The 25228-nt window shown below is 44.2% G+C and overlaps 1 long non-coding RNA gene across 1 annotated transcript; it reads right to left on the bottom strand.

The window, feature by feature from the left end:
* Positions 1–966: 966 nt before the first annotated feature.
* Positions 967–22130, bottom strand: LOC138259297 (uncharacterized). The gene is made up of 2 exons (XR_011198699.1): positions 21856–22130; positions 967–6102 (listed from the first exon to the last, which is right to left on the bottom strand). It is a non-coding gene; the product is annotated as an uncharacterized lncRNA (long non-coding RNA).
* Positions 22131–25228: the final 3098 nt, after the last annotated feature.

Raw genomic sequence — 25228 nt, 5'->3', positions numbered from 1 at the left:
GACAGAAGGAAGAGAGAACATGCTGGGAGAAATACAGAAAAGAGGGAAGAAGCGAGTAACAGAGAGAGAGGGAGAGATGGTGAAGCATGGGGAGGGGAGAGACATAAGAAAGAAGTAACGCTGTGTGAGAGGGAGAGGGGGGAAATATATAGAGAAGGGGAAAGCCAAACAAAGGAAGAGAGAGTGAAAGAAGAAGAAGAGGAGAAAGAAGCAAAGGTAGAGAGAGGTGGTCACAGATAAAGACAATAGAGAGTGTGAGAGTCAAGGGCAGCAATGGGCAAAAAAAAGGCAAGAGAGGGAGTAAATGGGAAAAAATGAGAAAGCCAGAGGGAAAGCTACAGAGAGGGGACGAGTGAGATGTGGAATAACAGAGAGAAGAAGAGTGAAAGAAGGAGTGAGAAATGGAGATTGAGAGAGGCAGAGAGAAGAAGAAGAAGAAGGGAAAGAAGGAAAATATAGACAAAATATGTTTGATTAATCACTGGGACCAGTGTCAATGGAATAATTTCATTGCATGGACCCAGATACCCTTTTCTTTTATTTTAAAAACTACATTTCAAAACATGTTCCATTTACAAACACAATAACTGATATTTCATGGACAGAACATGGAAGAAACATGCTTCAATTAAAAGAAACAACTATAGACTTTTCCAGAATTGTTTAGTGGATGATGATAGGCACTGAGAGATAGCTGCGGAGATGAAGAGGCGTGGAAAAACAGAAACTGATGCCTGAACACAGACTGGCACCTCATATACTCCGGAGTCGCCACATCCAGAAGTGAACCCATATTTCCACCACCTTTTGGAAATAGAGTGTCATTTCTTGAAAAAAAGTTTTCTAGAACAGTCTGAAGCCTGGAAGGAGTATTAATAAAGTGAGGAATCTGTGGGAAGGTGTATCTGTCAGAGAAGTACTGTAGAGAATCTTAATCACAAGAATAAAATAGAAGACAAATAAAAAAAAGATTGATCAACTAAATTTTATTGTTGTCGAACATAGAGAAAACTTAAATAGGCATACATAAAAGATTATGTTTAAGACCTGTGCAAATGATAAAATTGAAATGAACATTCACACCACGTAGAGTTCATTGTTTGTGAACTTGGGTCCGAGTAAGGAGTGGTGAGTATGTAAACTACTATGGCTAATGGAGAATAAAAAGAACAAGTTTCACTCAAAGCAATGATTGGCATTTACGACCAGGTTTTCACAGTTTATGGTTATGAACACCACACAAGGATGAGGATGTGGTGTTTAGTGCAAATGTCTTGGGCTCTCCAGGAATACCAATGCATCGTTCTGAAGATTGTCGTGGAAGCTGGGAGTACAAAGATTCAGTTCAGGAGTCCCTTTGTGTACACTGTAAAAAAGGTTCATAGAGGCTTGAGTATGGTAGTCTTGCATGGCAAGGCAGGTAGTATTGCATTGTATCATTTATGTAGCACTTACTACTCCAGGTGAGTGCTGAACCGCTTGCCCACATGGGTATCATGCTACATGAAGTAAGTAGCATGTGTGACTGAGGATAGAGCTGTCTTAATAGTCAACATGTGTGGGAAGGATTTCAATGCCATGCGCAATGTCCACCAAGGGGCAATTATCGTATTATGGGATGGAGCACCTGGTGGTGCAATGGGTTAGGAAGTGTGAGAAACAGAACTTTATGTAGTATGTGGTATGCTAGCAGCACTGATTAGCTCTTCAGTTCTCTTTATTCTGCTGGTATTTTTCTTCTGCGCTCTCCAACCCATTTCCCACACAGGCTGTGAGAGAAGGTCACCCACTTTGATTTTATGAATCTAACAGAGATGACAGCTATGTGGAAGAAAAGGGAATCAAAGATCTGTGGGGAAAGACTGCATTAAAGCCCTCCTTTCTATGACTACTGTTAGGAGACATTAATCAAGGCGATTTGCTAAGGTGCACTGTGTTATAAACATATTTTGGCATAATAGGAGGGTGTTCGTGCTCAGGGTATGTGACTATTTAGTACCAGGAAAAGGCTCCATATTACGTTTTCCGGTGACCAGCAATGTGTGGCAGATCTCTGCGGTCTCAAAGACCAGTCTGGTTAATATTGAATGGTTTGTTGGGTTCGCTGGTATAGTCTAAATCTGTGCCGTCTGATTGCCTGCAAGGACCTTTCATACATTATATGCCTGTCCCACTGAAAACAAGAGATCAGGTAGTGAAGTGGTCTAAGGAATCATATGGTGACACAGATTATACCGGCTTGACAAGGGAGGACCATTTGAAAGACTAGATTTACTGTCCTCCATCTTATGCTGATGTAGGAGGTAGTACAGTCATTATTTTCTATCCCTTGGAGGCCAGTAACAGCAAACCTCAACCTGTTGTTGTATATGGGGTTTTGTAGTCAGGTGTCCTAATCCCCTACAACCAAGAAGCAGGGATTCCCTGTACTGGTGGACAGCTGCTTATCTGATCGGCTAGGGGTGGAGACAGAATTTCTAGCACTAACCTGCTTTCAGGCCCAAACATGCAACACCCTTTACCTGTTGCAAGGGCTGGATGCCCCAAGAGTCCTGGATGCCCGAGGAGTCCTGCTTAAACAGGAGGGAAAGCCGCAACTGTCAAGTGACCTAGATCCAACTGGAGCAATAACCCTCACAATTAAGTGACTTGAGTTCAACGGGGTCCCTAACATGCAGGTGACCAGGCTCCAATGGGAGTCCTCACCCTGGTAATTAGGTGACCTGGCTCCAAAGGAGCCCTAAGCCTAACAATGTGTGATCTGGGCCCAATGGGAACCCTAGCAATTAGGTGATCGGGCTCTAATGGAAGACTTGGGAGTCAGACTGAGATGGTTAGTGTCCCTGCCCCAGTACACAAGTTTACCAAGTGAAGCCGTGTTGCGGGTAAAACATACTTTGGTTGGAAGGGCAGAGAGAAAAAGGGATGACCTTGAGTCAAACCTGCATCAAATGATCACTTTAAACAATGCAATTAATACAAATATTTTTTTCTAAAAATAAAGTGCAATTGAGTCGTGTCTTTACTATATAGTCCAGGATGCACCAATAAGGCTGGTAGGATACTTGCACAGACGAAGTCCACAGCTGGATGTATTGGCACATAGTCCATGGGCCCCTTGGTAAAGATGACACTAAAGGTAAATCGAGCAGGAATGCGATTGAAAGGCAGATGGCAGAGGTACAAAGCAGAGGTAAGGCAGGGTGTCTGTGTACAAGCCCTTGAGACAGTCCAAAAGTGGGAAGCTGGGAATTAAAGTCCAGGGGTGTAGCTAGTATTGGTGCAGGTACAGTGGAACCGGTGCTCAGACCCCTGAGTGACTCATTTAACTTGAGAATTGCTGTATTTCACTACCCCACCAGGAGTCACACGAGGCATTTACTTGCTTGCACCAGGTCCCATGACATCTTTGGTATGCTTTAGTACACATCTACCAGTCCTAGTTAGGTTGGTCTCCAAAACTATTGAGGGTGACTGAGCAAGCCCATTTTACATATTCCTTTCTCGTCCTTCACTATTCGAGAAAAGAGCGGATAACGTGTGTGTGAGTGGTGGTGTGATGCTTTCTAAAGTATAGATGAAGGATAGCGCACTGAAGCTATTTTTGCAATAAATAAGTCGCTTCCTGTATCCATTACTCCGTTTATTCACCACACGCAGTACTCGCACTATGGATTTTCGAAGGCTAGGCAGGCATGACACAACCTCGGCCGAGTCCTCATGTGACCCGCGTGACTGCCAGGAGCTGAGACAGCCCGAGGCCGCGAGAGCTCCTGAGTGAGATCAAGTCAGAGAGGCGGGGGTGGGAGGAGGTCCGCGAAGGGTGTTATTAACTGTCCAAAACATCTTGGTTAGCGTTCACTGCTGACTGACGTGTAACTGGATTGCAGAGAAACATTGAAACAAAACCAAAATACTCCACACAGCACCATACGACACTTCTGTGCCCCGCGTCTCTCGTTTACTCCAAACACGGGGTCTCTTTGACTTTGAGGCAGATACTTTCCTTCAATAGGGGGCTGTTTCTCAGGCAATTTCTCTTGATGAGTTCCATTGCCAAACAGCCCACCTTATCCGAGCCAACATCTTCTGCACGCTTTGCTCTTTAATCAGTAAGATGCATTGTGGGACTTGTAGTTTTACTTTAGCGATGCACTTATGGGCTCAGAAATTAAATCCACACCAAGTTCCTCTGGCTGAAATGCCAGGGGTGGTTTATGTTGTCACACGGAGTGGGACCACTTGACAACTTAGCACATATGCAGGCAAACTATGCCACTCTGGTGAGCAAGGGTTAACAAAAACCTCTGGCGCCAGTGGAAAAATATACCATACAATTTGTCCACATGGGAAATATTCTTACTAAGGAATGTCAGTTTTTAGAGTTTATATTCACAGGGGCGTGAGTACCAAAACACAGAAAAGCAAGGTCAGAAAAAAGCAACGAGTCACGTGGCAACTGCTGTGTGGAACAATATTACATTATTTGCCCCTGGGTTGATTATAAGATGCTGTTTCATGGCAATGGGTCAGTTCCGAGGCTCCCTGGAGCAACTATGCAGTTTGTGAGTCTATCTTGCCCTACACATGCCTTTTGGGCAGGGTCACTGATTTTGTGCGATTTTTCCGCATTTGCCACATAATGCATCATAGCCTGCATAATTTTTTAACAAGGAACGCCTTTCTAGTTTAGATGGATCAAAAGCAAAAACACAGCAACGCTGCACCGTGGAAGGTTCTTCCAAAGGTTGCCTGGGCCCCTTTATGTTGCTTATTGCTGTATTTGGTTGTTAAACTGGTAGTAATGCGGTGAAATCTTTGCCCAGCTTTTGTTAATATGTGTAAAAATGACAAAATAAGGAAGTAAGACTATCACACAATCTGCAGCTTCACGACGCATAATTTGTCTTTTGTTTCCACATAATTTGGTCAAAACTGCAACATAATTTGGTCCTTCCCGGCTGTATAATTCCAGTGGCACTTCTTTTAGGCCCATTGAGTGAGTTACATATGTAACTTTGAAGACATTGCTTCTCAAATAATGTGAGGACATAGCTACAGTTGATAAAACTATTAACACTAATCTTCAAATCCTCAAACAAGCAGCACTTTGGGATTTTCTGTGACAAAGCTGTAAAGGTTCTGTTTTAGCACAACTTATGTAGAATGTGTTTTTTAATATTAAGGGGGCTTGTGGCTGTGCACTTGGATTTCAGCCAATCTTCACTTGGGAATGATTTCATGAAACACCACAGACAAGTCTTGGATTCGAAAAGTTCCTAAAGCAGGTCCACCTGAGAATTGTGGAGCAAAAAGGTCGAAGAAGACAAGCACCTTGATATTTCTCAAGCTTTAAACCATGAAGAGAAAGACAAAACTTCAATGGTTCGGCAATGTCTTGCTCTGTGCAGCGTGAACCTTCCAGCCAACGTTGTCTGGACTGCAGTCTCAAGATTTGCTGGAGTACAAACACTGCGTCACAACAGAAAGTGCGCTGATGACCATGTGCTCAACACGCCAGCAATAAGATGGCTCCTTCATTTTTAGACTTGGGCAAATCTGCCAACCAATCATCTTTCTTTACTCAATGGTGTGTCCTTCCTCAGTGTCTTCTGGACAGAAACAATGCCTGGGCAGTCCGGCTCCCAGTCCCCATCAAAGCGGAGCCTCAGGATGTTCCATATAACCATCTTCTCCAGGAGAAGGGCACCAAGGAACCAAAAGATGGCATACTCCAGTGTGATGAGCCCCATGAAGTGGTAGTTGTAGTGGCTGTAGTCCCAAGGGCACGCGTTGAACTGCCTCAAGGCCAAACCTGTGCTGAACTCCCACATGTAAATCCACAGGGTGTAGAGAAGGCAGCGGGTGAAAGTGCTATAGTGGTCTTTTAGTCGCAGGTACATCTTCTCCACCACCAGCATGAATGTGCCGTAGATGAAGAGTGCCCAAATGCTGGTCACTCCAGTAAACTTCCAGTCCTGTGTCAGGATGAATTCATATATTGCTGTAAACATCACCTCGCAGAAGTAGCCATGGATGGCATAGATGTACCATCGTGAGAGGGTACCCAAAGGCTCAGATCCACGCATGGTGTTGTTGAACCTGCCAAGGAAAGAGAGAAAACAGCAGTGTCAATCGGCATCCAAGTCTTTACCCAAGCGCGCATAGAGTGAAGCAATGCCTGGATATGGGTGGAACCAATGAACATGTGGACAGGGGCATGCTGGTGACTATGTACAAGTGGACTTGGGTGCAGAAGGGAGTGAGAGGAGGGTTGGTGCACTAAGGGCTGGGATGGCACTAATGCCTGTGGTGTAAAGAGATGATCTACATTCATGATAGTCAGTGCACCATCAGCCATGAGGGAGGGAGGCAATTACAAATGGCTATGGGGCATGAAAAACTGTGGGAAAGGTCGGGGCATTGCACATGGTGACAAATAAAAGAAGGTGCGTGTTCAAGATGTCACAATGACACATGTGTGTCAAGAGAGTGAAGATCTGGGATATAAAGAGGTGCTAGGGCATGCATAAAAGTGGTGGAATAAAAACGGTCACTCTACAAAGAAGAGTAAGAGGGATAGAAGATCTGACCCACCCCAGCTATAGATACTCAAAGCAAAAACTTCTGGAACAAGGACAACTCTTTGTAACATTTCTGAAGTCCTCGGGTTATCAATGGAGAAGATGCATTATATTGTAATGTTCTAACTAAACAATTCCCAAGGTTGTTAAAAAAACTTTTCTAGAAAATCGAACAAGGGCAAAACCAACCATATAGAGCAAAGTGTGTAAAATATTTGAGGAGGCAGAGGAATATAAATAGGGAGTCAACATCAAGTCATGGTTACCACTAGGGTATTTTCATCATCGGTGCCTCCTAAGCAGTAGCAAAGAGCATGGCGTGAGCAGAGTCAAATGGGGACAAGAAGTAGGCCCAGGCACCAAGATTACATTGGCCCCCATAAGTGAATTAGATAGCTAAAAAAGCCACCCATGTTTGCAAATTGGGATAGTTTTGAACTTGTAAAAACAGTCCATGTAAGTGTTTTGGAAGGTATAGAAGACTGCATGCATTTGAGTTTACTATATGCAATGTTTGGTTTAATATCAGGAAAATCAACAATAAAAACAGACCATAAAACAGGCCCACAAACAGCAAAAAACACTGCCCACACATTGACCTGCCAGACTAGCCCTCCTTTCAGAAACTGATTGTCCTGCAGGTCAGTCCGACCCTAAAGGTGAGCGCTAGATGTTAAACCCTACCACTAATCCTAGCTAATAAAACAGTGGTGTGCGCCTATGACCATGCAACGTCTAGGCTCTTTGATTACAGTTATATGTCCATGTAACACATCTAGGCTCTTCACAACATGCCAGTGCTTATGTAACACGTCTAGTTTCTTTTATCATAACCCCATGCACATGTAACACATGTCTAGGCTCCTTTGTCACTGTCCTATGCCCAAGAAACACTTGTCTAGGCCCTTTCGTCAGAGTCCACTTCCACTTAACCAGATATAGGCTTCTTTATCACAGTCTATGAACATATATGACTTATCTAGGCTCTTTCATCACAGTCCAATGTCTATGTAACGCATCTAGGTTATTTTATCACAGTCCTATGCCCACATAACACATGTCCAGGATCTTTTATTACAGCTGTATGCTCATATCACATATATAGGTTCATTTATGACAGTCCTATGCCCATGTATCACATGCTTAGGCTCTTTGATCACAGGCTAAGATATATGTAATACGTCTAAGTTCTTTTATTACAGATCTATGTCCACATAATACATGTCTAGACTCTTATCACAGATTTGTGCTTATGAAACACATGTCTAGGCTTTTTTATCACAATTCTTTGCTATGTAGCATATGTCAAGTCTCTCTCATCACAGCCCTATGCCTATGTAAAACATGTCTAGGCTCTTTTATCACAGCATTATGCCAATGTAACAGGTCTAGGTTCTTTCTCCATAGTCTTATGCCCATGCTGCACTCCTACGTTCTTTCATCACAGCCCTATGCCCACATAACACATATCCCGACTCTTTCATTACAGTTCTATGCCTACGTAACAGGTCTATGTTCTTTCATCACAATCCTATCAGGCACGGCTAATCCGCTAAGGCGGAGGAGCATCGACTCCCGCCAGCAGCAGCTCACAAACTTATACAATAAAACAATAATAGACTATGTTTATTATCTTTTTATTGTAAAAGGAGCAGGGCCACAGGCTATGACGAGCACTGAAGGGGAGTCCACAGCCCAAACACACATGAACCCTAGGCTCTCTCCAACCCGGCACTGAGTTGCTAGTTTGGAGACAGCAGGAGAAGGCTCCCACTCTGCCTAGGAGCGCCATGGCTGGGCATGACAGCATCATTCAGATTGGCCACAGGGCAGGCTGAGAGCCTGTGCCTACAGCTGCAGAGAAGTCAAGAGGAGCAGCACGGTGGTGGCGGCGGCAATTCAGGTAAGTGTTATTTTTTAAATACATTTTTCTCCCCCCTCTGCTCCCTGCCACGCGCTGCCCCACCCCCGCCACACACCTTGAGCCTCAACGTAACACGTTGTGGCTCTTTTATTACAGTCCCATACCTATGTAACAGGCATGAGCTCTTTCATCACAGTCCTATTCCCATGTAACATGTGTCTAGGGTATTTTATGACAGTCCTATATTGTACAGATCCATTTCCACCTCTCTAGACTCCCCTTTGATTTCCCGTGCTCTTTTTCCTCCTCCTAGGATCATCTTTTCCCATGAATGGGCCTCCTACCACTTCCACTGTCTCTCAGACTCTCACAAGACCACCTTCTGCCCAAAATCCACTTTTACCTCTGGGTATCTCGCACTGATGATGCCATTGCTCTTATAAACACCTTCCCTATATTCCCCTGACAATTTCCCATTCAGAACCCTTAGTCCCCATATGGAGATACCAGTGGCACATGTACAAAATCACAACCTGGTATAGAAACAAACCATGTACAACTGCTCAAAAGAGCAGATTACCTTCAAATGGGTGAGCATGAAGCAGTGGGTCAGGGTACCCACAATCCTCTCTGGCTCAACTGATGTAACCCAAGTAAAGAAGAAAGTCCTGAACTGAGGGTAGCTGCAGTCTGACCCTGAGTTTATTCTTCCATTCATAGAATGGTCCCCACCCCACCCTGCAAGTCTTCGTCCCTGGGGCCTACTAGACCTTCAACATTAAATCTAAAGGAGTGTTGGGTTGAGTAAATGTACTCTCCCTCTATCGTGTGTCCTTCTCATGGAGTACCCTCTCTTTATTAGTGATGGGTAGACTGTCTGTCTATCGAGAGTCTATCAGTAGCTTATCGAGAAATAATGTAAGTAAATTCACACAGAACTCTACTACACAGGCTTCATCCTTTCAATCGATCGTCTCAAAGAAGCCAGTAAAAACACTAGCCAAATGATTGCCAGAAATCTTATAGCCCACCTCCGGAGGACCAGCATCCTTATAAACTTGAGAAATGCTTCTCCTTTGAGAGCGACCGAGACAGCAGGAGCACTTCTGTTAAAATAGCTCCAGAAACCACTCTGGGAGTCTGGTCCCAGAGCATTCTCTGACCACTTCAGCAGCACATATCCCCTTCCTGGTCACCTTTTGAAAAGGGGCCCTTTACTCCTTTGTCGGGTGACCACATTTCTGCATGTCAGTTTCCAGTCCTATGCTTTTATGTTTTGGCTACATGTAATATGGCTGTTGCAGTCTAGGTCTACTTTTACTGAACTAATTAGACTAACACCCCTGTCAGATGATTTGAAGGGCTAAAGTTCAGGACTTGAAACAAAGCCTGTGATGAAACGAAGAGAAGTGGCCACCTTACTCCCACGACGTGTGCTGCGATTGTCCAATGCATTGCAATGTAAACTTCATTTAATCTTCAAATAGGTGATGGTGATGTTCAGGGTTGGTGTCGACTGCACCTGGTATATCAGTATTCTAATATCTGAACTGTTCAAGTACCCCTAACTAAGGTCCACGGCCTCCATTGCAGCCCTCGACTCCCACAGTGGAGCAGCAAATGCCTATATTTTTTCTGATATACATTAAGAAAAATAAAGAAATTATGTTAATTAGGGTTATTATATGTTTGAGTATTTGCTTTCCCACCATGTTTCCACACAGCAACAAACGAGCGTGATGAAGAGCAATATTTCTATTTTTCCACATCTAAGCATATTTCACTTGGATTTATATTTAGGAAACATTTTGTATAGCCTCTATTAAGTGGGCTGACGTCTCGATGCTTTTTCCCAAGCTCCGAACTTCCGCAACCGCCATCCTCGAAATCCCCGCGTATTTTGTACTCGTACACATACACTATATATAGCATGGTTGTTGGGGTAGGCATTAAGATTGAGGGGGGCATTTTGTGGGGGATAGTTGTGACTGAAAATAAATTGCGCAGAGCCACAGGATTACAGTCACAGACCCTTAAAGCTTACGAAATAAGAACACTCTAAAGCAGTGGTCTTCAAACTTTTTAATGCCGCGCCCCCCCAGTTGAAAAATAAAAATCATTGGGCCCCCCCTCAGAATTTTTCACAATTATTTTTGAAAGATGGCAATGTTTAAATAGGTCTAAACCTATTTAAACATTGCAGTTAAGTACTGTTACCTTTTTAAAACTGCAATAACATGCTTCTGCTTAAAACAAAGGCATGTTATCTGTATAATATTTCTTTTGGCCAGAGTTTGGCGCCCCCCCTGGGATCACTTGAGGCACCCCAAGGGGGGCCCGCCCCCCAGTTTGAAGACCTCTGCTCTAAAGGTTTTGAGTGAAACTGTGAAGAAAGAAAACACAGTGAAAATAGTGATAGCTTGTATACACCTAACGTATCACAGAGAAGGCAACACCGAAAAAAATCAGCAGCGTGATATCTTAAACAAGGAAACGATTCTCTTTCCCAATAGCACTGACAAACACTTAAGAATGAGCACTGCTGAAGTCTGCAGTACTAAGAAGACATTGCTGATGGAAGGGTCTACCACACGTGGGTTTACAGCACTAGCAATGTACTGCTTGGAGAAGCTGACCCTATCTGGGATCCCACGGCACTGAGACTAATTTGCTGAATACTATACAGACTGCTAGCGACTGCGAGGAGGCGCATGTTACCGGAATGAACGCTGGGAGCACATTTCACTGGGACCTTTTAACACCATTGTGGAGGGGAGACAATGGAAAATTATGATATCTTGCTAGTGTGTTCTCCAGCACCAATACGGTACATTTGGCAGAAATTAACACCACATGGATTTATAAATCGTGGAGAAGTTGCTTTTGGAGGAATGTGTGCTGCTGGACTCAAAACTGACACACACTACTGGTGGATTCACATATTGCAGTGGTCTGTAGTGCTGAGAAGGTACCAGTTGATCCTATATCTTTGGGAATAAACAGTTGGGAAAAGCTCATCCTAGCTGGCATCCTAAGGAAGCAATCATAAGGAAGGCCGCATTACTCGCGTCCTACAGCACTACAGTACTGCATATGCCCTGCAGCACAAATCGCTGACAACCTGTACTATCAAGGGAACTCATGGGAAAAATCACATTATTGGACTCTTATAACACTGAAAAGTCACAACTGGAAGGAAATTTCCTGCATCAATAAAGTATTGCTATGGAAATAAAAAAAATGCTGTAGCACTACAGCACAAAAAAGACTCATTTGGATGAACCCCACACTACAGGGACATATAGCCTCGAGAAGATGCTTCTCTGTTAAGGTATTATGAGCTGGGATAAAGCACAAATCAGAAGTGATTTGTTAGTGGGGTTGGTACTACCTAAGATCACAGGAAGCATAGAAGGAAGGCTGAAGGAAGGTCACAGCATGGGGGTAGTAAGTAGTGACAAGACAACTAGATAAATATTTCTAAAAAGCGCACACTATTAGAGTCTGCTACTGCTGAGAAAGTGAACCTGGGGGATACTGCAGAAGTCATAATCTATTATAAAGGTATTTTCTTCATTTTCAGGTGTGTGTGAAAGATTGAGAACTTTATTACCATATCTGTGTGACTGACTCACTGCCCCCCCATCTGGTTGATGGTACGGAGTGGGTGCTTATGCAGCTTTCTTTCCAGACACATGGCTCTGTGGAGAGTTAAGATTATTCTTGCCAGGACTGCTCTGCAGGCTCCTGGCCTTTTCTTTCAATCAGTCTACCTTGGAGGGTGGTGGCAATGTGATACTACTTTGTGTCTTGTTGTCATTACTAATCGTGATTGCTGTTGTCATATGATATTATGGGTGGGCCATGGTCAAGGTGCAGGTCTCTGCACAATGGATATCTGAACACTGTGTTGAGTATAGACTTGGAAATCAGTACTTTCTTACCGGTGAGAGTAGCTACCAACCTGGTGATAATTGACATTTTTCGTCTGGTTTAGCTTTAATGATGACATCAGGGTTTATTGGGTGTCAAATCTAATGTGTGTATCTGCTCTGCAGTTGCAAGTTCCTGTTTGTGTACATGTGCTGTTGTTTGTGGAGTAATAGCTCTGTTCCTAGTGTCTTGTTGCTTTCAATGCTAACTTAAGACCCAAACAGTGGCCACACACCACCATCTGTGATTTAAACCAAGGGTACAAACATTAATAGCACAACATAACATTTTTGTAATTAAAACAGTGGAATGTTTGATGGTCTGATGTCTGAGTGGCATGCTTTTGGTTAAGCAGCAACACCACTTGTAGGTGTCCGAGTAGGCCAATCATTTAAAAAAAAAAAAAATTCATTGTTCTCAGTGTGATGGTTTACGTGTTTATGGATGTGCTGGCGTCTGAAGATAGATCTCATGAAGTACATTTAGGTTATTTTTTAGCTGTACTGGGTTTCCTGAAAGGCTTTTGCTATAGAAGTCTTTTCTTTAAGGCCTTGCTCAAACAGACAATAAGGGTTTGGTATGTATAGATTCTCCTAAATGATTTCAGGGGATGATGAGTTTTACCTCACAATAATTCCTCTGTGGTTCCTCCAATAGTCCTTATCATGCAGTTTTTAGAATAGGTTTAATGATTGAAAGCAAAACCAGCAGTGTATTTTCCGTTCTGTGATTTATTTATTTTTATTTCTATCTTTCTTTTGTTGCTTTTCAAAGCTAGTACTTTTATAGACAACATGTGTTTCGCTCTTTTAAGCATGCAGGCCTAGGGCTTTTTCAAGGCTAACATTTAAAACGTATGGCATATCATCAAGTGGACAGTATTCCACATATTTCCATTCACTAGCCATTGTTCCCAAATAGTATCACCTTGTTGGGGGGGGGGAATACATTTTATCTATGAATCCCTGCTCTCATCTTATATCACACTTATCTACCCAACACCATATGTCATGTCTCTATCAATCTATCCTCCATTCCCCCTCCCAAATCCATTGTACTACTTTAATCTCCTAAATAACTCTACCTAAGCTCTTCCCTCCGCTTTCACATCCAACTCACCCAAACCTCACTTTACTACCATGATCTCCCGAACAACCCTACTATATTCTTCCTCATTTATCTCACCCTGCTTCTATGATCCACCTAACCCTAACCACAGACTCTTCCCACCTCCACCCCCCCTTTACTCATCCAAAGCCTAAATCCTATTACCATATACTCCCAATTAACACTTCTGGATTTTTCCCTCCTCCACCCCTCCATTACTCCAGTCAATCTAACTAACAAACTCTCATATCCGCGGCTCAAATTAACTCATAATAATACTAAAACTGTACTCATATTTCCCTATACTAATCCACCACTAATTCCTTTTGGGTTCCGGAGTAGCGTGCTACTCGCCGAAAAGCGCTTCGATGCCTCGTCAGGGGTAGTAAGCGCTATATAAATACTATTAAAATACAATACAATATTTATACATACGTGTTGCTGCAGTCTTTGTTCTTTTACGGGGTTCATCACGTCACTCGTCTACAAAATTCATGCAGGGTGGCTTTCGTTTACAAGAGCCAACACGTTTTGCCCTACGTGGCTGGTCAGCCTACAACTTTCTCAAGGCTTTTTGTCGCATATGTAAAACATTGTCAGTCTGGCCCAGAAGCAGGCTGCAAAATGACTTTGCAAAACGTCAGACTGAGAAGAGTGATTACATCCCCACTAGATGTCCAGAGAGACTTAACTCCATTTTGGCTGACACAGGGCCGGACTAGGGGACCAAAAGCATCCCTGACAAAAGTGCACACACCAGACCACCAACTCCCTCTCCTTGCTGTGCCTCTTTCCATCCATTCACCCTTTCTCCTTCTCCTCCTTTCTCTTCTCCCTCTCATATCACTTGCTCCCTCTCTTTCTCTCTCTTGAAGTCCCTTGTGGTTGTTGCAATTGACTTTTCGGAGGTAGGAATAGGAAGAGAGGCAGCTGCGGTGGCCAGGAACGTAACGAAGGCCCCCGGGGGAGGCGAACTCCAGGGGAGCTCCTCAGCACAGTACACTGCGCACGGGCGACCGGCCCCTGACTGAGTCCAGGGGGAAGCCACCCCCCCCCCCCCCCCCCCCCAAACAGGTCCTTTGCAGGGGGTCCCTTTTAGGTTTTGTTAGGCCACTGGCGGCGGCTCAGGGCGTTAACTTGCCTCCAGTGACTCCAGCCCACCGAGGAAAGGCCCGAAGGAATAAAAGCCCTGCTTCTGACTGAACAATAATCTTTTTATGTAGATGACACTTTTGCTGTTTGGAACCTGGATAAACCCTCCGTATATTAGCCCTTGAGTGCTCGACCACAATTACAATCTAAGATGCGAGTGAGCAATGCCTTTTGAGTGTGTAACCTATTACCATGTGCACTGTGGCTAGAGCAACCTGCTGTTACTGAATCCGGGGTCCAAACTGAAGTACTGCTAGCCAGAGGCCGGCTTAGAACCATTACACCTATGCTTCCTCAGCACTGCTTTACAGAGAGAGCTGAGGCGGGAGCCCCTGAGCGCGAGACCGCACTGAAGTCCAGGCAAGAGCGTGGCTTGGGGTCAGTACGCCTGGGCCCTGACGTGGTGTCCATGACAGTGATGCTCAGTCTGGTGTTAGTTTATGTCCTCTTAGCGTTCAGTGAGCCTGTGACTGCGGGTATGACGTAAAAGGGTTGGCCGTGGCTTGTTGTCAGTGTGTGCGCGCCCATGAGGTGGGTCCGTGACCCTACAGCACTGGGCGCGCTTCGCTTGCTACCAGGATGGGTCTGTGTGCCAGCTGAACTCTTGCCACTACCAGTGGCATTGTTCATCTTCGCCTGTGATTCTTCAGATCCTGTCAGCGCATCCTGCTTGGTGGGACAATGCCAGCGAGTCAGAGGAGGGTGTGAGTGGGCACACGCACACCAGTGTCCCCACCTGAAGCCACTCTGCCATGCTACTTCACCCAGTCAGCGTTCGCGTGGAGCGCTCAGCAGCATTTCTGAACAATGAGAAGTTTTGCTTTGTGGCGAGACAAGGATATGCCGGGAGCAGAATCCGGCTCTGCAGTGCTCTGTTCTCAGTATGTACCTCGTGCCTCTCGCAATGGCATCCTTTGCCGCGGACTGCCTCGTGCGCGAGCTCTCTGTGGAAAGAAATACGTTTCCGGTTTTGCTTCTCGCAGCGGGTGTGTAACGCAGGTCCCTTGCAGTCCCTGTGGCGCAGGGGGCCCTCAACCCTTCCAGGGGCCCACAACTTTTCAAGGGGCCCGGTATTCAGCCAAAAGGCCAATGCATACGTCATTTAGGGGTCGCCAGAAGTCGCAGCTGCGACCCCGGCTTGCCCCTTGCGACCTATGGACTGCCTCTGCGACTTTTGAACTAAGAGGTGGCAAAATTAGTGCCTGGAACACAGGCGTAGCTAGTTCTCGTTTGGGGCTTCACTTTCCTGGTTTTCTGTCATTTTTTTATTACACAAATAGTGAATAACATTATTTACTATTTGTGTAATAAAATCGAGAACAATTCACTGGAATATGACTGTCTGGCAGCTAAGGTAAGTAAAATGCTTTCAAATGTATGTGGTATGTATGCTTGCAGGTGAGAGTGTTTATGTGAGCGAGAATGCTTGAATGTGTGTGTCTGTGTAAGCATGTGTGTAAAGATCAAGTGGCATGTGATGTCACTTCCTATACACGTGGCATTTTGGTGAATTGGCGCCCATACTCGCATCATATTCTGCAGGGGGTCCCAGTCATTTTGTGTAACTCCACTGTCTTCTGGGTGCACGAAGTGATGCATTAACCATGGCTTAGGGCAATCAGGGCTTTAAGTGGGTGTCCAGAAGCACCCAAAAATACTATACCTAGTGCCGTGAAACATAAACTGGAAGAACCTATAGAAAATGCGGAAGTGGAGAAGGGTATACATTGATTAAAACTGGGCAAGACACCGGGACCCAATGGGCTCTCTGGAACATTCTATAAAACTTTTGCACATTATTGGCATCTACTCTCACTAAACTATTCAATCAGTTTGCCAGCACAGGTGAACTAGTGTAGTCAACGATGGAAGAAGCCATTATGCTGATCCTGAATTCTGAAAAAGATCATACTCTGCACGCCTCCTATTGTCCGACATCTCTAATGAACATTGATGCCAAACTATTTACTAGCATCGTAGCTGCACATCTTAAACAATTGATGACAGGTTGAATCCATGCAGATCAGTCTGGGTTTATACCAGAATGCCTTTGGGGTAATAACATCAAAGAACTAATACACAATATAGAAAATGTGCAGAGGTGATGCAAAAACATACTCCTACTCTCTCTAGACAATGAAAACGCATTTCACTGACTGGATTGGATATTGATGCACCTGGCTTTGGTGCTCGCTTCCTAAATTGAGCCCTAGCAGGCTACAAATCCCACAAAAGCTTGTATATGAATGAATGGCACCACCTTAGCGCCATTCATCATTCAGAGGGAAACCAGACAGGGGTGTTCCCTCTCCCTGCTTTGTTCTTGCTCACTCTTAGACTCCGAGCCATAAGTCTCAGAAACAGCAACGCTTCCAGGGGCAGAATTTCTAATGACAAATTGAATATACTCCTGAGAATCCTATACTTGTTCCAAGAGCCCACACTAAAGGTTATAAAAGAAGATCTCACTCAACTGAAGTCAGCCACAATCTACTACATTTGGCTGGGTATGAAAGTACCAAACCAAATGTATAAATCACGGCAACATGGCAGCCTAGCAGCTCAAGACATACAAACCTTATTATGACCCTTTTGTGATACCTAGTAGAACAGGGAAAACAGAAACAGACAAATAGTGGTTTAGCATTGACCACTTCATAGCAACTGTTCCAACGTGGCGGATCCCATGGAGGGCTCAAAAATATAGAACCTGGGGTTTTTACTCTTCTCCAGTAATAAGGGTGACTTTGGAGGCTTGGGATAGGCTCTCGGATAAGAGAGATTTATTTTAATCTGAACTTCTATCCAGCTCTAGAAAAATCGACCTACATGAAGTAGAAGGGCAATAATTGTATCATAGTGGGCTCTCTCTTCAAGAACGGGCAGATCCAATAATTTGACAATCTTAAACACCATCAGCTCCTTGAACGTGAGTGCTTCTCCTTACCGACATGTCAGAAATTGGGTTCTCCAACTAGGGATGAAATAAGGTGCCTCCATGCCCCTCACCAACTTCAAGAAATGGGTCAAGGTCAAAGACAGCAGTAACCATGTGATCTTGGCAGTATAAAAAAGCAGTTAATGGATGGCCTACATAAAGACAAGACCCCAACAGGACATGGGAGGAACAGTTGGGGAGAACCTTTACAAATAAAGAATGGAACAAGATATATGAGAGGACTCGAGTCTCTGGCAGGGTCTGCCCAGTTCTGGAGACACATTACAAACTGATCCATTACTGGTAGAGTACTCCACAGAAACTGAAAGAGTGGGACAGAATGAGAGAGAGGACATGTTGACAGTTCTGGGGTCCCTTGCACTCTGAACTATTTGCTGTGGTACTGACTCACCTAGGAGGATACTGGGATGCAATTCTGCCAGACCTAGAGGCATCTGTGAATCCCACATAAAGCGGGACTCAGACACCATATTGTTTTGGCTCCCCACACCAAGGTCAGACGTCTCATAGATCACTAAGGGAAAACTACTTATGATGGCCTTGCCAGTTGGTGTAAAAACCATACTAGGTAAATGGGGCACAACTACCACTACTATCCAGTTTTTATAGAGCGCATGGCTACCCAAGTGGGCATCCCAGCGCTAACTCAATCAAACAGGACAGAGGCAGCAAAGGCACATAGGTCTAGAACAAATACATTTTGAGCAGCTTCCTAAATCTTGTTTCTGACTGTTGACATTTCAGTTCAGTGGGGAGGACATTTCAAAATTTAGGTAGTAGCAGCTCGCGGGCCACTGAAGGGGCGGGGAGGTGCATGGGAGAGAGGGAGAGAATAAACGTTACATTTATTTGTTAAAATCCCCCAAAAAACACCTCCTCTGCCGCTCCTTGTTCCTCAACGCTCCTTTGCCTCTGCAGACACAAGCTCCCACCCTGCCCTGTGCCAATCCTGATGCTGTTCAGAGCAGTGTCAGGGTTGGGTGGGAGCGCCCAGCCAGGGAGCTCCCAGGCAGACTGGGAGGCTGTGGAGGCTCTCTCCAGCCCAGGAACTGTGTTGCTGGGCTGGAGAGAGCCTACAGTGCATGTGTGTTTTGCCTGCCCGAGACAGCCGGCCAAACACACATGCACTGTGAAGGGGGAGTGTTGAGCACTCCCCCTCAGTACACGTCACCCTCGTGGCCCTGCCCCTTTGAAAGAAAACAATAATAAACTTAGTTTATTATCGTTTTCTTTAAAAGGTTTTGCAACTGCCGCTGCAGGTTGCCGGGCAACGCTCCTCCGCCCACACGGAGGAGCCACCACTGAACTTGGGATGCAAACGTTCTGCCTCCAAATCTTGCTCTTATGATTGCTGGGACTGTCAAGAGTCCACGTGATTGTGAATGTAGTGTACTTTTAAGGACATGGGGGGGATCAGTTTCCTGTACTGTGGATTATTTTATGGACTATACATTAGGCTTTAAACTTGATCCTTTAATGAATCGGCAGCCAATGCAAGGCTGCCAGAGCCAATTGAAATTTGGAGATTTTGAGTAGGGTCCTTGCAGCATTCTGGACTACCTGTAGCCTTTTGATAACATAGTTTGGATGGACAATATAAAATGAATTGCCATAGTCTAATCTTTAGCAAATCAAGGTCTGGACTACCACTCTCCTAATGGATGGGGGGTGGCATTGGAGACGCTTTCTGGGAGTTCTGAAACATATGCCTGATAATTTACATGCCTGGGATTCTATAATTAGTTTCTCATCAATCAAAAAGCCCAGGCTCTTTAGGGTCTTGCTTTGTTTGAACAGTCTCCTAAATGTTCCAGTCAATTTCATTCCATCTCAAGAGGTCATTCCCCATAATCATGACCTCTGTCTTGCAGCTATTTAATTTCAGTCAGCTAGCTGCTTTCCATTCCAGGACTCTCATCAGACACTGGCTGAGCTGCAGGGGGGTAAAATTCGGGATGGGATTCAGTGCCAGGTAAAACGGAAAACATCAGAGGAGAAAACTTCCTCACACCCCTGGAAGCTTCTATCCTCCATAAAAGCTTCAAACCATTTTAAAGCAAGCAACCCAATTCCTTCTTCCCTCAAACTTTGTATAAGAGTAGGATGAGAGACAGTATCAAATGCAGCACTGAGGTCCAGCATGATCAAGGCGGCAGTACTACTGCAGTCCAGGATCCGCCTTAGTTCCTCCATAACTGCAAGTAAGGCGGTTTCAGTACTGCCCCCTGTCTAAAACCTGTTTGTGTAGGGCCGAGAATGTTATGGGTTCTAAGAAGTCAGATAAGTGTTTATTAACATGATTTTTTATGATTTTGCTTGCCACTGGGAGTAGGGAAATGGGTCTATAGTTTTCTAATAATGCTGGATTGTCCATAGGTTTATTTTAGGAGAGTTTTTACTACTGCCTGTCTCGAGGCTACGGGAATTATACTTCTCTCCAAGGAGAGATTCAGAACATACGTTAACGGGAGCATCAAAGTACTCCTGCCTTTTAGAAGGATCTAGAGGGTAACCCGGCTTAATAGATTTAAGACTTGCCTCCAGTGAATCCAGATCAAGTGCTGTGAAAGGATAAATCCTTCTCTCGTTCTCTTACGCCTTCACTAGCTATGTCTGGCATTGGTGGTGGAGCTGGAAGTGACTTAATATTAAAAACTGTATTTGGAAAAAATTCAGTGAGCATATTGTAGCACTCTTTCGAGCATGGGCAGTCCGAAGTACTATAGGATACTTTCATCAACGAGTTCTCTGTTTACAACACAGGCACCTACAATTGATCACAGTTTTTTTAAATATGTGAAACACATTAGCCATGGAAAAGCTAAGCCTTCAGATGGCACAAAGACTAAAAGCATGTGACACTGATTGGGTACCATAGATCACTGTCCTCGCTAAAGATTATAGTGAACTACGGCAACCTATACACGACAGGGTTTTACGTATGATACCAGGTCATCGGTCCTCCACTCCTGCTTCACTTCTACTTCATCGGTCCTCCACTCCTGCTTCACTTCTACTTCATCGGTCCTCCACTTCTGCTTCACTTCTACTTCATCGGTCCTCCACTCCTGCTTCACTTCTACTTCATGGGTCCTCCACTCCTGCTTCACTTCTACTTCATCGGTCCTCCACTCCTGCTTCACTTCTACTTCATCGGTCCTCCACTCCTGCTTCACTTCTACTTCATCGGTCCTCCACTCCTGCTTCACTTCTACTTCATGGGTCCTCCACTCCTGCTTCACTTCTACTTCATCGGTCCTCCACTCCTGCTTCACTTCTACTTCATCGGTCCTCCACTCCTGCTTCACTTCTACTTCATCGGTCCTCCACTCCTGCTTCACTTCTACTTCATCAGTCCTCCACTTCTGCTCAGACATTATACGAATGGCCGTTGTACTGGTCGGGGAGGGGACAGGTGATGCTGAAAGCTCAGAACCACTTTACATGCGATACTGGAGGAGGGGGCTACTCTCATTGCTTGGAGCGAGTAATGAGAAGGTGGAACACAGAGAATGAATGCTGGGCTGAGGGTGGGACGATGGCAAGAGGGGTTTAGGGTTATCTATTCTCAAAGGAAATCAGAAATACACAGCTCCTCGCCGGCCTTTGATGCAGGCAAAGGTATCCATAAAACTAATAAAAATATTTGATCTAAGATAGATCTTAGAATCCGTTTAATGTCAGTCATGTTGAACGCTGGGACTGAGATTGAGTAGAAACGTGCAGATAACCTAGCTTGCCTACAATACCTATAGCGTCATAAAAACTTAACATGACATGTAGTTTCCGAAGTTAACTTTTTCTTTTTAGAAAAGGATATCAGAAGAAAGAAAATTATTCCTTGGTGAAACAGCGGCTTTTATTATTCCGCAACCTCATTTCTTTGTTACAGGTGACCAGATACGTCACAGTTTGACTGTAATATATTATTCATGTGTCGCCACGAAGACGAGGTTGTACCCCTGAGAGACACGTATGTGACCATGAGAAAAATTCTGTGAGCAGTAGAAACACAATGAGCAGGGAAAAATATTGGGGCCCTGCAGGAGAAAGAGTGCCCACGTGAAACTGTCCCAAACTGAAATCATGATCGCTCTAAATTTTGTGCCGGAAGAAGACACCAATCTATCCTAACTGCTGTGGAGGGAGATGTGATGCCTGTGATGAGTTCTGATGGCAGGCAGCGTCATGTATCCAATTAACAAAGAGAATAAGACAGTAAATAAGAATTTTAAGTATAATCTCGCAGTTCTTACCTTAAATGGTCGATCTCAGACTTCACGATATTTAAATGTAAGTTATTTAGGCTAGGGTCTGGATAGATCCCCTTTAACTCTGCAGTCGCACTAGTTCAGGAGTGTTTCCAGTGAGACGCGACTCCATCCAAACCTGCCTTCTCTGTGCTGCCAGGTCTTAAGTACAGGCCTCAGGAGGGATGCACCTGTGCGCCTCGGCCTCCCGGGGAACCAATCAAAGCATTTCTGGTCTACCCGTCCGGATCGATGCGGGATATAATTTCAGTGCCGCAATACTTAGTCACCTGCTTCATTCTTTACTGCATGCAAAGAGGGCGAGGCTGTTTTGGTTGTAGGCTGTCCTCCTCTTAGAGACACGTGGTGCAGGCACCCTGGCAAGCTTCATGTTTAACAAGTGAATCCTAATGCTCTGGGCAATACCAAGCGCCACGCGGAGGGGGAGGATCAACAAACACAGGGCTGTGATGTCACCAATGAGCCTTAAAGTGAAAGATCAGCTGGAAAGAGGGAGAAAGATGGTTGAGACGGAGGCCATCAGCACTCATGCTCCTGTAGTCAGTGCTAGAATTGGAAAAAAAATACTCCGGGAGTCCAGACAGGGGGAGTCAAAGTGTGGCAGAGGGAAGGGGAAGGAGTCAAAAGGGGCCGAATTTGAAAAGCACAATGTTGCAATCAATTTACACGTTTAAATAAAAACAAATCTGCGGCAAAGAAATTGACAACAAGGACATATGTGAAAACAAATCTGTTCTAGATTACTTAATTTGTCACTAAGAGGCTGAATTTTAAAATATCATTAGAATATTGTGTGCCCATCAGTTCTGAAGGATTATGATAGCGGTAAAATTACTCTAGTTGTTAATACAGTTCAGGGAGAGTTCTGTGTTTTTCCCGCAGTTTTGACTCATAAAGTAGCATAGAGGGTTAAAGTGCCTGCTGCAAAGCACATTGTGTAACATGGAGATCAAAGATTTGTTTTTTTATTTACATGGATAAGTGGGCTACAGCTTTTGACATTGAGATCGGTGTGTTACTTCTGGTTCATAAATTGCAAACCTGACTTAGCACAATGCATTGTTTACCAACATCAGGGAGCTGCATGCAAATTGTAAGTCATAGGTATAGATCCTTATTGTTTTTTTTCAATCTGTTGTTAATCTATTATTGCGAAGAAGGGTTCCTTTGGAAAGTTGTAGTCTTATTAGCACAGACAACCACAATCACTGTGTTAGGTTTTATATCCTAAGTTTGTGTTTCTCTCGACAATTCAATCTTAACACAACCATAAGTCATTTTTTAGCCTTTCTCTCTACCATTGTCAATCAATTCCCTGACGTCCATCTCTCACTCTAACTTTGTCTCCCCTCCCTCTCTCTTAGTCTTCCACTTATCTCTACACCTTTCATTTTCACATCCATATGGTTCCAAGCTTCCTACTCGCCTATGTTCATCCTCTATCCTTTCTTTGATTTTTACTTCTGTCTCTTTCAGTCTCCCTTTCCTTGTCACCTTCCTTGTCACTTCTTATTCTTGCTTACCTCTACATATCCTCATGTTTTTACACAATGTGAAAAGGCCAAGTAAAACCAGTTTGCACAAGGGTAGACGGACTCCTAGACTCTCAACAAATGTTCTCTGTTCCCCTTCTCAATCGCCTGACCACCAAGGATGGAACAAATCATTTCACCAGAGAGGATAAACTCTGGAACTCTGTTCTCAAAATCAAAGCTGAGTTTCCCAAATCCAAATTTATTTTTGGATTGATCCTTTTTTGTTGCTGATCTCTTCCTCAAAATCAGATCATAATCATCTTGATGCTGCTCCTAATTGTGAGCAGAGGGTATAAAAAACCCAGTGATGCAGTGTTATATGTATGTCAGAATCAACATCATCATCGTTTTTCACTTGCATTTCCAACATTCTGCCATCTCCATCTTATTCTCATTCTAGGTCCCCACACCACACCTCTATCACTACCTCACACATTCTTTTAAACTTACCTACTACTTTACATTCTACAGCCACTTCAACTTTTGGCATCTGAATTGCTTCCAGTTCCCCTGTTCATTATGGAGTCTTTGAGGTTTTCACTATGCCAATGTAGCTGGGTGAAATTAGGCAATTTTACCCTTTACAAACTTGAACAAAGTGTCTGAACATTGCTTGATTAGCTCTTAGTTTAGTTGAATTCCAGCCTGCTTCCTGAGTGATGATTTCTTATTCCATGATGTCCACCTGGTGGGACAACCTGGGGTGTTAGATGGTGATAGCCTGAAGCTCTCTTCACGTCATCACATAAGAGGTACTGGGGAAAGCCTCAGAAGATCATGCAGGTATACATAAGGGGGCAGAGTATCTGACTGGGGCTGTTGCACAGCCCATATATGTGCCATAATACTTTACAAGGGTAGGGAGAGAGGTGGGATCTTTGTATTGGAATTGAATATTGGCAGGAGATGGTGTCCTTGTTTTGGAGGATGCACAATAGGACTGTATATCTGGATGGGGAGGCAGGGTCCACCTGATGAGCAACAAACAAGCTATAGCCTTCGATGCCTTGATGGGAGATCATGGTAAGAAATATGGGAGATAGGAAAAAACCCAGTCTAGAGGATGGGCAGCTGCCATGCTGCACAAACACCCTTATTGCCTTGCCTGGACCTACACCAGTGCCTAATTTACTGTCTTCTTTCTTCACTGCTGTCTACTTTCTTCTTCACTACATGCCATATTCTTCTTCACCGCATGCCGTCTTCTGTCTTCTTTCTTCACTTGCTGTCTTCTTTCTTCTTCTCCCTTGCGCTAACATGTTGCCAGGGAATCCGACCTGCTTTCAATGTTTGTAGTGTCCAACCCAAGTGCATAATGGACCTTAGTTGATTCTGTCCATGGTGTAGAGAAGACATATCACTTTGTATTATGTCTATTGCGGAAGAAACAATGTTATTTAAGGTGTATATCCAGTTGGGCAAGGTATTAAACCCATTATCTACAACAGCTAATGCCTTCTGTAAGTTTTCCTGATCTATTTGCCTTAACCAGGCAGCAGCCTCTTGTTGAAAAAGCTTCCAAATTTCATTATAGACTGCATTTAAGAAGCACTTTCTGAGTTGTATTCTGGGGCCTAACAGGAAACCCTGTAAGTCAGTGTTATTAGACAGGAGATCAGGGGATTGAGGTGATCTCTAACAGCATCTAGTGAGGAACTCTTCAACAATTGCTGGCATAGTTTCCCTACACTGTATTTTGTTACTATACCTGCATGTTCGGATGATACATAGCGAGGGTCTGGCCTACTTGTTCTAAAACCCTCCGTAGAGTTTATAAAACGTTTATGTCACCCATTGGTATCTATGGGCCACAATAACCACTC

The sequence above is a fragment of the Pleurodeles waltl genome, chromosome 9 (genome assembly GCF_031143425.1).
Source record: "Pleurodeles waltl isolate 20211129_DDA chromosome 9, aPleWal1.hap1.20221129, whole genome shotgun sequence".
NCBI classification, from domain to species: Eukaryota; Metazoa; Chordata; class Amphibia; order Caudata; family Salamandridae; genus Pleurodeles; species Pleurodeles waltl.
This window is presented reverse-complemented; position numbering and strand designations above follow the sequence as displayed.